Below are 16,144 nucleotides of genomic sequence, written 5' to 3'. Positions count from 1 at the left end.
AATGACACTCAGCTGCTCTGTTTCCATGTTCTGTATATGCTGTTACCTTCAATTTATAGCCCACATCATATGAAACATCGATTTTTTTTCCATTAGGAAAATACTAAAGAAAATACTCTTCTGTTACCAATAACACAAATCACTTTCAGTTCAAGTTAACTGGCACTGTAGACTGCAGTGATACATCATAGGCTTGACAGTGTTCTAGGTTTGTGATGGCAGGGCAGGAGTGGGGCAGTGTTAACAAGCTCATGAAGCTCCACAACTCATGTTCGTCGCATCAGTGCACTTGTGCTGCCACATGAATCCAGTGTTGCCAGATAGCCTTATGTTTCCCACAGCATTGAATATATGGCCTTTTTTAAGCCTGGCAGGAATTTTAAATCAAACATTGGACATTTTTACATTATTTTTGAGTATAAGACAGACCTGAATGCGGTAGGAAAGTTTTTTGAAGAAAAAAAGTGTCTTACTCCATAAAATATGGTATACCTTTGTTCCCTCTAGAACATAAGGTCAAATTGATGATTGTTCCTTTTGAGTGAGACTCTTTGGGTCTCAGTGAATTGCCCTGCTTTCCTAACCTCCTTGCATCTATTACTAACTCTTACCAGATGAAGTAACTAATAATTCCAACAGCTAGGTAAGTTCCTTGTACTTTTGAGGGCATGTATTGTCAGTACCAGAGATCTCACCTCCCAAAGTTAAGCAAAGGCCAGCCATTTTGTCTGACAGTTTTGCAGTTTTGAGCCATTCCAATATGTAAACAAGAGAGTAAAATATAATTTTCTGAACCTTATCTTTGTTTTTGCATCATGGTTTAGCTGTAGTATCTATTTTCCTGTCTGAGGAGGAAAAATGTAAATCATTTCCCACGTCTATCTTTTGAAAGTTACAAGTAGAGGTTACAACAATATGAAGACTGTCTTAACATTACATACCTAATGTACTTATCAGTATGACACTTCCTGTGTGCTGATTTCAACTGCATAGACCATGTTACAAAATACATTGTGTTTGGCTAGAGTGTTAGAGGCATTTTATTTTTAAATTCATCATGTATGGTGCCAGATATGGAACTGAAAATACTGATTAAGCTGTGATATCCAAAGAAGAATTTATCTTCAAGGATTCTTACTACACAGAAAGTATGTTAGGAAGAAAATTTATATTTTTTGTTAGCTAACTTTAACCTAAACATTTTTCAAAAAAATATGCTGTAAAGCAAAGAATTTATGGGGAATTATTTTGTGGATGAAACAATAAAAGTTTCATTTCGTGAATAACTTACATAGTAATACATCTGTATATGAATTTGTTTACTGTCTGTTGATTTGTTTAGGGCACTCAACTACTAAGGTCATTAGCACCCAGTCACAAATGTTAGTGCACTAATAGCATATAAAAATGCAAGGGGCAGCAACAGAAAGTACGTACAAAGACACAGATAAACAAAATAAAAATTAGATCTTTTTGGACAAGTCCGTCAATGTAATAAAACTAAGGACACGAGCAGCTGCTCGAGCGTCATCAGCTACAAGTTCCTGTAAGATAGACGGCAGACCCAGGACAACATGAAAGTAAATAAAACGGGAACAGGACAATAAAACATGGTGCACCATCAATGAATGACCACAGGGGCACTGCGGGGCGGGTTCACCGGACAACAGGTAGCGGTGCCTAAAACGGCAATGCCCAATCCGCAACCTGGCCAAACTGACCACCTCTCGCAGGGAAGGGCTTGAGGAGGTCGTCCAAGCCGTCGGGATCAGTTTGATGGCCCTGAGCTTATCTTCATAGAGAGAGGACCAAGCCTCATGCCACAATGATGAAACGTGCTGACAAAGAACCCCGCTAACATCAGTTTGTGGGACACAAAAGAACACTGTCAGAGGCAAGAGGACAGCAGCCTTGGCTGCAGCATCAGCAGCTTCGGTCCTAGGCACACCAATATGGCCAGGAATCTGGAAAAAAAAGAAAAAAAAAGACACGAGCGCTGGTATCAGCTAGCAACTGGAGGGACCGTTTAATTCGTTGCACGAGAGGGTGGTCCGAATATGGGCCATGGAGACACTGAATGGCACTCAAAGAATCAGAGCAGATGGCATAGGGAGAATGACGATGGCGGCGTATATACTGAACAGCCTGATAGAGAGCAAAAAGCTCATCTGTAAAGCTTGAACACTGGTCAAGGAGCCGGTATTGATAGGTATCACCACCAATGACAAACGCACATTCGATGCCCGCAGTAGTCTTGGAGCCATCTGTGTAAATGACATTAGCGAGCCTCGAACGAAGTTGGACAAACCTCAAGCGGTATATTGAATCCGCAGTCCTTCTCCTTTGGAAGCGAGCTGAGTTCAAGGTGAATGCGAACCTGAGCCTGGAGCAAAGGTGGCGTTGGGCTCTCACCCACTCTAAAAGTTGTAGGGAAGGTAAAATCAAGTTGCTGAAGCAGGCGATGAAAGCTAACTCCAGGAGGTAATATGGCTGACACATATAGCCCTTATTGGCGGTTGAGAGAGCCTTCTAAGAAGAAGAAATATGTCGGGTGGTTGGCCATAAACATCAGTTGGCAGGCATACTGACAAAGCAACATATAGCGCCAGTAGTTTAGCAGTAATTCGGCAGCTTCAGCATACAACCTCTCAACAGGGCTGGTGTAGAATGCTCCAGTCGCCAGACATAGCCCCTGATGGTGGATAGAGTTTAGACGGCATGAGGTGGACGGCTGGGCAGAAGAGTAGACAAAGCTCCCGTAATCCAGCTTTGATCGGACAATGGACCAATGTAAGCAAAGCAAGACCATTCGATCTGCTCCCCATGATGTACCGCTGAGAACACTGAGGACATTTAGGGAACGGGTACAACGAGCAACCAAGTAAGAAACGTGGAGATCAGCAAAGTTTCCAGTGAAATGCAAGCCTTAAAAATTTTGTTGTCTCAAAGAATGGGAGAGCAACTGGACCGAGATGTATGGATGGTGGAAGAAACTGTAACGCCAGAAGTTCATACAGACTGTTTTCTCACCAGAAAAACGGAAACCGTTAGCGACACTCCATGAATATAGACGGTCTAGACAACGCTGAAGACAGCGCTCATGAGACCTGTTCTCTGAGTGCTGCAGTAGATCGTAAAGTCGTCCATGAAAAGGGAGCCTGAAATGTCAGCTGGAAGGCAATTCATTATTGGATTGATCGCTATGGCAAAAAGGGCCACGCTCAAAACGGAACCCTGGGGCACCCTATTCTTCTAGCGAAAGGCATCTGACAAAACAGAACCCACATGTACCCTGAACATTCAATCCATTAAATATGGATTAATAAAAAGAGGGAGGCGACCACGAAGGCCCCAAGTGTGCATGGTGCGGAGAATGCCCGCCCTCCAACAGGTGTCTTAAGCCTTCTCCAAATTGAAGAACACAGGCAAAAAGTTGTTCATAATGAAGGTAAACAAAGTAACCAGGTGGTCACAAGCAGAGCGGCACCTACGAAAGCCACATTAGAATTTGGTAACGAGGCATCGAGATTCAAGGAGCCAAACCAATTGAGAATTTACCATGTGCTCAATCATCTTGCAGACACAGCTGGTAAGGGAGATGGGGCAATAACTGGAAGGAAGGTGTTTGTCCTTTCCTGGTTTGGGTACGGGGACAACAATTGCTTCACGCCAGTGTGTGGGAACATGACCTTCAGTCCAGATGCAATTATAGGCGCGAAGAAGAAAGCCTTTACCTGCAGGAGAAAGGCTCTTCAGCATCCGAATAAGGATACCATCAGGCCCCAGAGCAGAGGATTGGTACCAGACGAGTGCACTTTCGAGTTCCCGCACAGTGAAGGTGGCATTGTAACTTTCACGATTCAAAGACTAGAAAGAAGGTGGCCGTGCCTCCTCTGCTTGTTTTCGGGGGAGGAAGGCAGGGTGGTAATGGGCAGAGCTCGAAACCTCTGCGAAAAAGCGGCCGAAGACATTTGAGACATCCTCAGGATCCACAAGGACTTCATTCGCTACAGTCAGGGCAGAAATCGGGGAGTGGACCTTGGTGCCAGATAGCCTGCGCAGGCCACCCCAAACAACCGAAGGAGTAAAACTGTTGAAAACTTTTGAATGAGCTGGTGAAAGCCACCTAGCAAGCCTTTTTGCTTTCTTTGATAACACAACGACATTGTGCACGGAGTCGTTTGTAACTGATACAGTTCACCATTGCAGGGTGGCGTTGGAAGGTGTGTAAAGCACGTCGCCAAGCACAAATAGTGTCGTTGAATGCTGTAGTCCACCAGGGGACTGGTACTCGACATGGAGAAGAGGAAGTACGAGGGATGGATTGTTCAGCAGCAATGATAGTAACGTCCGTGAGGTATGCGACCTGACTATCGCAGCTGGATAGGTTTTGATGATGGAAGATTGCCAGGAATGTGAAAAGCCCCAGTCGGCTTTGGAGATGTTCCAGCTAGTGGAACATGGAGGAGTGTGATGCAGGAGATGGATTACGCAGGGGAAAAGGTCGCTCGAGTATGGGTCAGAAAGAGCATACCAGTTGAACTGACATGCAAGTTCGATAGTGGATATTGAGAGGTTCAAGTGGGAATAGGTATGTGTTGCACCCGAAAGGAAGGTAGATGCACCGGTATTTAAGCAGATTAGATTGAGGTGGTTGAAAAGGTCTGCCAAGAGGCAGCCTCTTGGGCAGTATGCTGGAGAGCCCCAAAGGGGATGGTGGACATTAAAGTCTCCAATCAACAAAAATGGTGTAGGAAGTGGAGCAATCAGTTGTATAATGTCTACCCTAGTAAAGGCAGACGATGATTGAGTGTAAACAGTACAAATGGAAAATGTGAAAGTGGGGAGAGTAATTCGGATGGCAACTGCCTGCAGATCGGTGTGCAATGTGATTGGATCATAGTAGACACCATACCGAACCAGCAATATGACCCCTCCATGAGCCGGAATACCTGCCACAGGGGGTAGGTCAAAACACGGAGGTATAGTGTGCCAGATCAATACGATCACATGGGCACAACTTCGTTTCTTGGAGACCTACGACAAGCGGGCAGTGCATTCGAAGGAGCAATTGTAGTTCCTCTTGGTTGGACCGAATGCTGTGAATATTCCATTGAAAAAATGCCATTATGAAAACGAAAAGAAAAAAAAGAAACAAGAAAAGGTCACCTCGATGGCTGCTGAGGGCCTAGCTTCGAGGGAGCACTGCTGCTGCAATCGATAGGTGGTGAGTCATGGGCCATCAACTCAACAGTTGCATCTGCCACCTTCCTGAGCTGGTCAGGAGGGGCAGCTGCCTCCGCCAGTGAAAGGCCAGATGATCGGCTACCAGCAGTGCAGCCTGGTGAACCTGAAGACGGCCAGCGACGGCAACCGCTGGGTGGCGCAGTAGAAGAAATGCGCCTCGGCAGAGATGGAGAACTCTTTTCTATGAGCCATCTTTGAAGAATTACGTTTTGTCAAAAGAACAGTTGAGGCTGTGAAGTTTGTATACGCAAGAAAGGTCCGAGCATCTAATTTAGAGGTCCTTGTCTTAGCAGTAGCAGATGATGATGTTTGAGCCTTATGGTTGGCGGAAGGAAGAGGAGATGTAGATTGGGCGATCTTAGCAGTGGCCGATCTGACGACCGAATCGCTAAATGTTAGATCGCGTGTGTGTAGCTACCTCCCCGGTAGGCCGAGGAGAGGTGCGAACAGTACTGTATTTACCTGCCAGAAGCATAGTGGGCTTTCTGCCATTGAATAAGTTGTGAGCAGCCAAGGTTGACACCTCTTTCACTCGAATTTCCTGTATACTTTTCTCATCTTTGTAGACAGGGCAGTCGCAAGAGGAGGCAGCATGGTCGCCCATACAGTTAATGCAATGAGGGGATGGAGGTGAACAGTCACCCTCATGGGCAACCCTGCCACAGGTAACGCATTTAGCCACACTTTAAGAAGACTGTCGTGTATGGTTAAACCGCTGACATTGGTAACACCTTGTAGGGCTGGGTACATACGGCCGAACAGAAAAGATCTCATAACTCACTTTAATTCGTGAAGGCAATTGCACATTGTCGAATGTCAGGAATATGGTTCGGGTCGGTATGAGGTCCTTGTCGACCCTTTTCACGACCCGATGGACGGCCGTCACTCCCTGATCAGAGAGGAAAGACAGTATCTCCTCATCAGTTATTCCGTCAAGTGACCTGGTATACACCACACCACGCGACAAATTCAAGGTGCAACGGGCCTCCACCTGTACAGGAAATGTGTGTAAGAGAGTGGCTCAAAGTAATTTTTGGGCCTGGAAGGCGCTCTCTGACTCCAACAGCAAGGTATTGTTGCACAACCGAGTACAAGATTTCACTGGTCCTGCAATTGCATCTACATTCTTCTGAATGATGAAAGGGTTGACTGTTGAGAAATTGTGACAGATCTTGTGACAACAAGAAACTTCGGTGCTGGTGGTAGGATTTTCGGAACAGGAGTTTCATCTAGCTTTCTTTTTTGGGCAGAAGACAGGGAGGAAGAAGAAGAAGAAGAAGAAGAAGAAGAAGAGAAATTCATTGCACATGAATCCCCCATGATTGCCAGCATCTCCGATGGTGCGCTCCTTCCCTGTGGGGGCCCTCTAAAAGAGGGCACTCCTGCCTTAGGTGATTGTTCATACCTCAGGTCACACCTCCCGAGAAACGGAAAGAGGGACCAATTGGCACGTTCGAAAGGTAACAGCTAAGGCTATCAACCCTCCCTGGGCCTGGCCTTTACAGGGGGTACGTGTGCGCCTGACTTGTCCGCCCAGGGCGGGGAATTACGCGTTACCCCATCACCGGCTACGTGTGCAAACGCTTGGGTCGGCCTTCAGACACGCACAGGGTGGAAAGAGAGAGGGATAGAGGGATAGAAGAAAGAATCTCAAATGCTGAAGTGGAGAATATGACACAGAAAAGAAGACAAGGAGAATAGGGCAAGGAGAAAGAGGCAGAGAGAAAAGTAAGGGCATGAAAGCGAGGAGAAGAGTGAACGCAGGGAAAGACCAATAGAGCAAGAAAGCGTGAGGATGGAGAAACAGAAAGGAAACAGGATCCTGGAGTTTTCAAACGCCCGTCTCTGGGCGAAGGCTCGATACATTACTCCCAAGAAGAGGGAATGTGAAGGGGAGGAAACGGGGAGGGAAGGATTGGGGAGGGAAGGATTGGGGACGAGGAGGGATGAGGAAGGGGGGTAGGGCAGCCCAGAAAGGAAGGAGAACTGCACTAGCTCGGAGCCCCATGCTTGCCATGCACGTATCCACAAAAGAGTTGTGGGCCCCCTGTGGGATCTGTATATGAAGACTGGTGCATTGTTACACACTATTAATACTAGATTTCTGTTAAAGATAATGGATAGTAAATTTGAGAGAGTGAAAGGGTAGCTACATCCAGACAGCCCAACTCGGAAATACGCAGTAACTAACAAATTAATTGTTCCAGTACAACAACTTCCATAATGTTTAAGCAAACATTAACACCACAAACTGAATAACAAGGTTTCATAAAAAGAGAAGCAAACAGTTGAATTTTTTTACAACAGATATGACAATCTGTCAAGCAGGTGACACATAGGGTACTAATTATCTAAAGATCCTGAAACTAAAATGCACAGAGTTTTTCAAAAACACAACATAGTATTTTCGGCTCTGGGAGCTTACAAGCAATTTTAGGCAGACACAGAACTGGAGCAAATAAAAATTACTTCCGTTCGTTACAAATTTGTTCGTTTTGAATACACCTGTATTTATGTATGTATGTAGGTATCATGCCAACTATCTGGTGAATGCTCCGAAAAGAGCATCTTTTCTTGAGGTAAGGAGTTACTGGAACATATGGTCTACTGTTAATTGATGTGTACTACGAACTCATGTATAAAGTGTAAAAACTGTAACTTCTAAACTTCACTCCACATTAAATAATGAAGTTGACTGACAAAGTAGTAAAATGGAAAAATGGATTTATGTTGACAGGCAACTAAAATATACAGACATTAATGGTACCATTGCTGATGTAAGGGTCAGAAATTGGTAAGCAACTTTTATATTTAATATTTCCCTGCTTCATTAAACACTCACAATCTGCTGAATTGGGGATATGTGCAAAATGGATCTCTCAAATCTGGAGATCTACAAACCGACTTCGTAGAAAATTTTTCTCTGTTTAATGAAGACAAAAGTGTTCATTCATCACATGAACAAGTACAGGCTTTGCCTGGATGCTGCAGAAACATTTTATCATGCCATCATGGCTAATGAGATCTAACACATGAAACAGTGTGTTACTGTGTTCTTATACAAATTAAAGGTGATGTAAAGAAGAAAATGTCATCTCTCAAAAAAGTTGACAATTTGTTGAGATGGCTATACTTTATTAGAAAACAAGTACATTATCCAATTTCTGTTTGAAAGTATTTGAAGTGGAAATGGATTGTTATTCTTTGCTGCATGACGTGGTAAAGTTGTCATGGATGCTATTGGTGGTACAATGAGAGGGGTGTGGAAGCAGATGAAACACAGAAAATGGTATACTGGCTGAGATACAGATTTTTATAAATGTGCACAAACTCAGATTCAAGTGAAAACCATGTTTTATGGTGCTGGAAGATGGTTTATGGACAAATGAGTGAGCACAACTTACATTCATGTCTAAATTTTTGCTCATATTCGAAACTATTATTATTTTTTACCATAAGGTATCATAATATTGTTGTCACAACAACCCTGAAGCTTGAAAAAAACCAAAAATCTTCTCGTAACTAAGGATGCAACCCATCAAAGATGTGCTGGGTATTCAGAGGTGTAAAATAATTCTTGTAGGGATCAAATGCTGCAGATGAAGACCATTGCAACAGATGCTGGCAAGGGTGTGCATGTTTATCTGATAAATCCTGGATTGTCTGGCACTACAGAAATTTTAAATGCGAAAGGCATAAAACAATTTCTATGGCATCTCTGAAAATGCAGAAGCTATGGTAATGTTTTTGAAACCCATTCCAAAGGCTACAATTTATTCACACAATACAAAAGGGACAGCACTTTTTGTTAGAACTGAACAAATTTGAACATTAATAAATTAACCAAAGATTATTTTAAAAGCAACAGATTTCACTTATGTCTTTAGAATTGGGACCTACAACTGTGTTGCAAGATGAATCTTGCTTTTTTTATACGAAAATGTAATGTAACGAAAAATTGAGACCTATGTATTTAAATCTTATGATATACGTATAGTTTTACTTTGTTGGAGTATCAAAAACTGCATTATGAATGACACTATTTTTGTGAGTTTTGTATAGAATCTGTGGTGTCCCAAATGCAATTAGTTTTTGACTTATCTTCAAGATTTCAAGTTTTTGATACAATTATTGGACGCCTAATATAACACAGTCCTTATGTATTTGTATCTTGCAGGAAGGGTGCAACTCAAATAATTTCTGATTTAAACACAATTTTAAAAAATTGTTTCAGGTGCTATCTTTAATTGCACACAGCCAACTGTGTTAACGCATTATCGATCATTTTGAAAAGGAAATGTTACTATAAAAATTAATGGAACTCACTTTTCATACGTGTGATTGCCCAAGAGGAAAACTTGGATTCACTCTTTCCTCAGCTGAATTGTATTTTTGATTCAACTGACCTTTAATGAGTAAGTATACTGTTGTATTCCATTAAAAAATAATTTTATCTCTGTCCATTACAACTACCAGGCCTACTGATCATGCAACAAATTCAAATTATTTCCAATATCAATTGGTGGATATTTAGTGCTTCACTCATTTCTACAATGAAGTAAACAAATTTATTAACTAATTTACAGGTTCTGTCACTCTTCATTGCATTTTCTTCATACGGAATTACTTTTAGAAGCTATGCTCATTTTTTGATAATATTTCAATGCACCCTATGGGTTATTCATTAAAATTACTTAAACCGATACCTCAGAACAAGAGTAATTAGCTTTAATGTTGGATAACTGTCGCAACGCAGCTGCACCACACAGTACTCCAACATTCTGAGAAACAATGGTGCACAGATTGCATTAACCTCTCAACAGAGCCACATTATTTTAAGACAAGAAATTAAGAATGTTCTGACATTTACTCAGCCATAACCTCAATTGGGGATCAGAATTATTTTGAGAAAATATTAAATTTCTTATGAACTAGACAACTAAAGACAATGTAATTAATCACTGAAGACTCAGCACACATTCACCAAGTTAACTGTGTTGTAAAAGGTATGTACAATACCAATCTGTGATAGCAACATCTGAACTCAGACATTGGGCTTAACAGACGAAGTATTATTTTGAACATTTTACATACTGGTGAGACAGAAATGAAAGAAAAAACAGTTTACCAGTAAAAGGAAAAAAAATGTAAGGCATATGTACCCATCTGCAGCAAGTATTTGTTTGGTATATGGTTCATGGCATTTTTCTACAAGTTTAAGTGGATAACAGATACAAATAAGAGATAATCAATGAAATGTTCTCCTTCACTATTTACAGCAGTCTCCCAGCTGGGATGACTCATTCTGTAACTGTAGAAGTCACGTGGTTTTAAGGCGAAGAACTCAGTGAGCAAGGTTCAGAGGGCATTTTCATCTGAAAAGGGAGTTCCTTGAAGGTTGTTCAATAGATCACAGAAAAGGAGAAAATCTGAGGGTGCAGGATCGGTTGAATAAGGTGAGTGTGAAATTACTTCAAAACCCAACTCCTATGTACCATTTTTTGGTCAGCCTAACAGATGGCGGGCAGGTGTTATCCTGGAATAGTCTTCCTGGTTGTTGTTCATGTACTGCATCTGCAACACACCTCAGTTGTTGACAGTAAATGTCAGCAGTAATCAGTGGTTACATCTCAAGGACGCAATTCATAGTAAACCACACAGGTTGTACAACACTATCTTTTGTGGATGCTTTTTGTTGTTGCTTTCTTTGGGCCCAACCATTCCTTTCTTTTCCTTATTTTAGTACAAAGCCACCACTTCTGATCACCATAATGATATATGGCAAGAATGATTAGTCTTGTTCACAAGCAACTGATGGCAGGCAACCAAGGATGCACATATGGCCGTCCATTTTTGTGATTTTGGTTTAGTGCATGTAGTATCTGTACACCCTATTTTTGAGCCTTCTCCACTGCACGTGAATGTCAGAAGGTCCTGAAATGATGACAGTTCATCGAATTTGCCAGTTCTCAAGAACAATAACAATGATCATTGTGAATTAATATATTTAAATGATCATCAAACTGTGAAGGTAAGTCACTAATGGCATAAAAAAATCCCCTTAGAATGAAAAAACCATTTTCTTGCCAAGCTCTGTCCAGTGGCATTAAACATGAACAGGGCACAAATGTTTCTGGCTGCCTACAGTTTTGTTACCTCTCTATAGTGCCCAAACAGATGAATATATAAACAGTGCTATTTCTCCACTTGGCACTCCACTTTCTAGTGACCACAGTTCCACTCAGTATCTCCAAATGACAAAATGACAATATGTAAACTCAAACAGCAACAGTGAACTACAAATAAAAAATTACAAATGATAAATAAACCCTCAGCAACTGAAATACCAACATGCAAAACGAAAGTGCTAAAAACTTATGCACCAGCCTAATATTTAGAAAAACTGAAAAAATATCAGGCCATGAAAACAATTTCTTAACAGCAGCCAAAAACACTAGGTAGAAAAAGTGACCATTGAAATTAGATCCATCAGACTCAGTCAGGAAGTGTATACTTCACCAGACACCAGTTTCATCAGATGAATGGTCAAATCACAAGAATCATTTAGTGACAGAAGCAGGAAATCATCTTGTGATGATTGTAGCAACCTAATAACTAAAATACTGTGTTGACTTCACAGCATGACAAATATGCAGTACAAGTGGAGAAAACTTATTGGCATCACATTGAAACCTTCTTCTCCCTTTACTCAGTAAACAACACTGTTATGGTGTTAAAAGAATTACACTTACAAGAACTGAATCTTAGCTTAGCAACAAAAAACTGTGTCCTAGTAATAAATGATACCTTGGGAGTAAAACTGATTACAAAATGGGGAAACAATTAATACGATGTCCCACAGGGTTCATCATTTGATGTATACTGAACTACATGAATGTTGTGCTAAAACCATTGGACGTGCCTCCAAAATCTGCAATGCTTGCTGATGACACGAGTACACTGATAACTGGCAAACACATTCATAATAGAAACAGCCAGGAGAATAATGGAACATGCTTGCAACTGGTGTACAGCAACAGAACCAAAATTCAAACTTTATACTTTCATAAACACACATCGTGCAGTTCCAAACTGATCCAAATGACACAGATACAAGGGACAGACACTGGATGAGGATCCATGTGTTAAGTTCTTGGGCATTCGAATCGGTAATAGATTAAGGAGGCACCAGCATGAGAATGAGTCAACCAAATAGCTCATACTTTTCTGCCTTGCCATTAATGAATGTTCGTCCAGAGTGTCAACTTGCAGAAATGCTTCCTAGCATGCTTTCACTCAGTACTATCCAATGGGATAATCTTATAGGGCATGGCAGCTATGAACAAATTAGTATTTATCCAACACAATCTTGTAGTAGGAATGTGATATGAACACCTTGCATAAACCTCTTCACTGACCTAGGGAATCTTGCACCTTCATGTCACTACATAACTCTTGGTTTTTACATTAAGTAACTAATATTTTATTTATTTCTAGTTGGCTGTGCCAGAAGATAATTCAAAAAAGTGAAAAATCCAAAAGAAGCCATCGTAATTGCCTCTAGGTGAGTAACGCTGAGGGAATCGACAAGTTTACCAATTTGTTGACCCCATTTCAATATGAAATCCAAGCAGACACCAAGGAACTGTATGCAGTATGTTTCACTCAGAGTATGGCCAATAATGTCTAGTAATTCCAGTAGCAGGTCATTTCTGATTACTTTACATCTTATAAAATGAGTCTTCAAGGGATAAGACTTTAACTGGTAGCTGCAACATTAATAAGGGTAATGTGCTGTGCAATATGGGACAAGAAGTTTGTTGGTAGTGATCACGATTTATTATTCAACTTATGTAATGTGATTAACAGTTTAGTGATACCATCACTGAATTGAATCTGAGGAAAAGGGAGTTCTGTAACAAACAGAAGTAAGTTGACATTATAAGAAAACACACAAATGGACCCAAAACAGCAGAGATGGAAAATTATCGGAAACAATTTTTCATATGGTGCACCACTGCACATTGGAACCTGCACGAAAGAGCACTTCTTAACAGTAATCTGCCTGAGGTACTGATCAGCTATAATGGTCTGCCGACCTAACCTTGAAATTTGCTTCATCTCACAGTATGATATCTTTTTTTATTGGTGGGAGTTTGTGGAACGCTCCACCTATGTGCTTCCTCTTCCAACAACTTTGAACTATGATGCTACATGGCAATAGCAGTGAGTTTCCTAAACTGACATGCTTGTAAATGCATGGGTCAAGTCTGAAGAAGTTGAAAAGAATTGATATTTGTGATCAGTAAATGATGAATCTGATCCTAAACACAGCTGTGAGAAGCACATTAATGTTGTATGTGCAGACACAAATTGTACACAATGGGAAAATCTTATAGTTCCTTTGTAAATAAAGGCTTTTCAGGAATGTATAGAAGTAAAAATCTGACCCCAATTCTATATCTTTATTTATGACAAAGTTATAGTCCTGTGAAATCTGATGATTTTGATCACCCTGAGGAACTGATCATACAGGTATAACTTCTTTCAGTAAAATATGATAACCTTAATTTGTCTTGATGGGTTGCATTTATTATTGAATGTTCCAGAATTTTTGTCATTAAATTTGCTTTCAACACTGTACCTCTGCTGTGGCTAGAGATGGGGTGTTAATCATATCCATTTGTTCACACTTCGATTTACACATTGCATTCTATAAATGATGTGGATGGATGTGGGATGAGCCAGGGTGCAGATCTGAAGGCAGAAGCTCCCACAGGAATACTGACAACCAGCTGCTAGTGACTAGTGCTAATCTACTCACACTGCTAATTATGGGAACTTCTAATAGATTATTTTGTATGTATTTATGTATGTATGTGCGTACGAACATGTACATATACTACTAAAATATCACTGTTACTCCTACTACATTAGTCAGCTACTTACTTTACCTAGTATCTACATATACATTGATACACCGCTATCCACCGAATGGCGCGTGGCAAAGGGTACCCCATAACCCTGATGGTCATTTCCTTTCCCATTCCACTTGCAAATACGAGGGAAAAAGACTGTATGTGCCTCCATATCAGCCCTGATTTCACGAATTTTATCTTTATAGTCCTTATGTGCAATGTATGTTGGAAACAACAAAATCGATCAGCAGTCAGCTTCAAATGGCAGTTCTCTAAATTTTCTGAATAGCATTCCTCGAAAGAACGTCACCCCTTTGTCTGGGAATTCTCATTTGAGTTTCTGATGCATCTCTGTAACACTTGTGTGTTGTTTGAACCTACCAGTAACAGATGCAGCAGCCTGCCATTGAATTGCTTCTCCAACAAAGTATTACATTGCTATCTTGCTAGCTTGCTCTTGCTAACACAGAATCTTGTTGGCCAGCATCATTATTAAGCCCTAGCATTTTATGCTACTGAGACCACAAAGACTGCATGTCACTCTTGCTGACAGAGCTAATATGTTCACTGCACAGCTGCATGTGCTACTCAGGATCACTGTTATGGTCACACATCCCATTCATAGACTTGCTCATGTATCCACCACTATTTAAGCAGAGTTACGTATTTGCAAAGTAACAAGTGGGGTACACATCAGTGATTTCAGTGCCAACCACATGACATGGATTTCCAGAACACACAACCAGCAACACACTGTTCTGCCCACTTGCTGTGGGAGCAGCACTCCATGCAGTGGACATTATCCCTGAACCTCTGGCCCTTGTGCCATGGAGGTATCTTGTTTGACCTGTGATTTCTTGGGCTACATGCGGAGGCCTTTTGTATCTTTATGATTAGTGGTCACTAACTACAATCCAGCCACTTTTCCAACTACAGCTATGCTCTAGAACACCCTACAGTTTGTTCTTTTAGCCAAACTCCCCATATGCACATCCCTGACTTCTATGCATGACATTCTCATTTCTATGAAACCCTTCTTGTGGAACAACACTACTACTGTTTCACTTACTGTACTGTCTACTTGTGATGCAAATGCATCCCTTTAATTAGTTTAAAATGGCATAATATGAGGCTCTGTGACATTAAGTCTTTGCCTGTTAGCTGTGAATCAGCTACACTCCTTTACATACTCCCCAACTTGTCCATAGCATGATAGTTTGGTTCCTTGACCTGTATGCTTGTTTGAAGAAATCAACATTTCAGTGCATGAAGAATCCTTTATAACTGCAGGAAGTTTATGAACAATGAGATCAAGAATGAGCCAGTACCAAAATTTCTGCAATTGTGTGTTGAATACTCCCAGTCTGTCCAATTTCATTCCTGTGACATGTTTATCAATGTGAGCATCTCTTTCCCTTAGCAAGGTCATAAAGCATATTTCAAAAAATTAGTATTTCTTCTTTAGATCTGTCAGGACTCAAATGGTGAGGCCACACATGGCTTCATCTATGTACAATCATTCACCAAAGCCATACACAGAGTTTTTCTACTATTGAAAATTTTGTAACTAATACAACAGGTACCACAGAAGCTGCCACAATATGTACAGGTTGTGGCCAAACTATTAGGGCTGATCTACAACACACCAATTTTATCTCTTTTTCAAAACACAAAAAAAAAGAATAACTATGATTCACATAAGAGATAAGAACAGCCAATGTTCTTTTGAATTGTATTTATCAGGAGTTACTGAAAGGAGGAATATTACTCTAATGACCTAGACTACTACAACTTACACTTCATCTAAATGTTAATGTTGTGACCATCACACACAGCCATTATACAGTATAGTTGATATCAACATGAGCTATGGAAAACAGGATTATACTCACCACCAGTCCCTTTCCACTTCTATTTAAAGCAGTCAGCATTCAACAGGTGATATGAAAGTCAAGTGCAAGAGTATAAGAACACTCTAC

At 41.0% G+C, this 16,144-nt stretch overlaps 1 protein-coding gene across 6 annotated transcripts in view; it reads right to left on the bottom strand.

The window, feature by feature from the left end:
• The window catches only part of LOC124553631 (zinc finger protein 708-like), a 91,347-nt gene that overhangs the window by 43,183 nt on the left and 32,020 nt on the right, over positions 1–16,144 (bottom strand). The gene's annotated exons all lie outside the window — the stretch shown is intronic.

The sequence above is a fragment of the Schistocerca americana genome, chromosome 11, assembly GCF_021461395.2.
Source record: "Schistocerca americana isolate TAMUIC-IGC-003095 chromosome 11, iqSchAmer2.1, whole genome shotgun sequence".
NCBI lineage: Eukaryota > Metazoa > Arthropoda > Insecta > Orthoptera > Acrididae > Schistocerca > Schistocerca americana.
The sequence above is the reverse complement of the archived record's forward strand: the minus strand, read 5'-3'. Positions and strand labels throughout refer to the sequence as shown.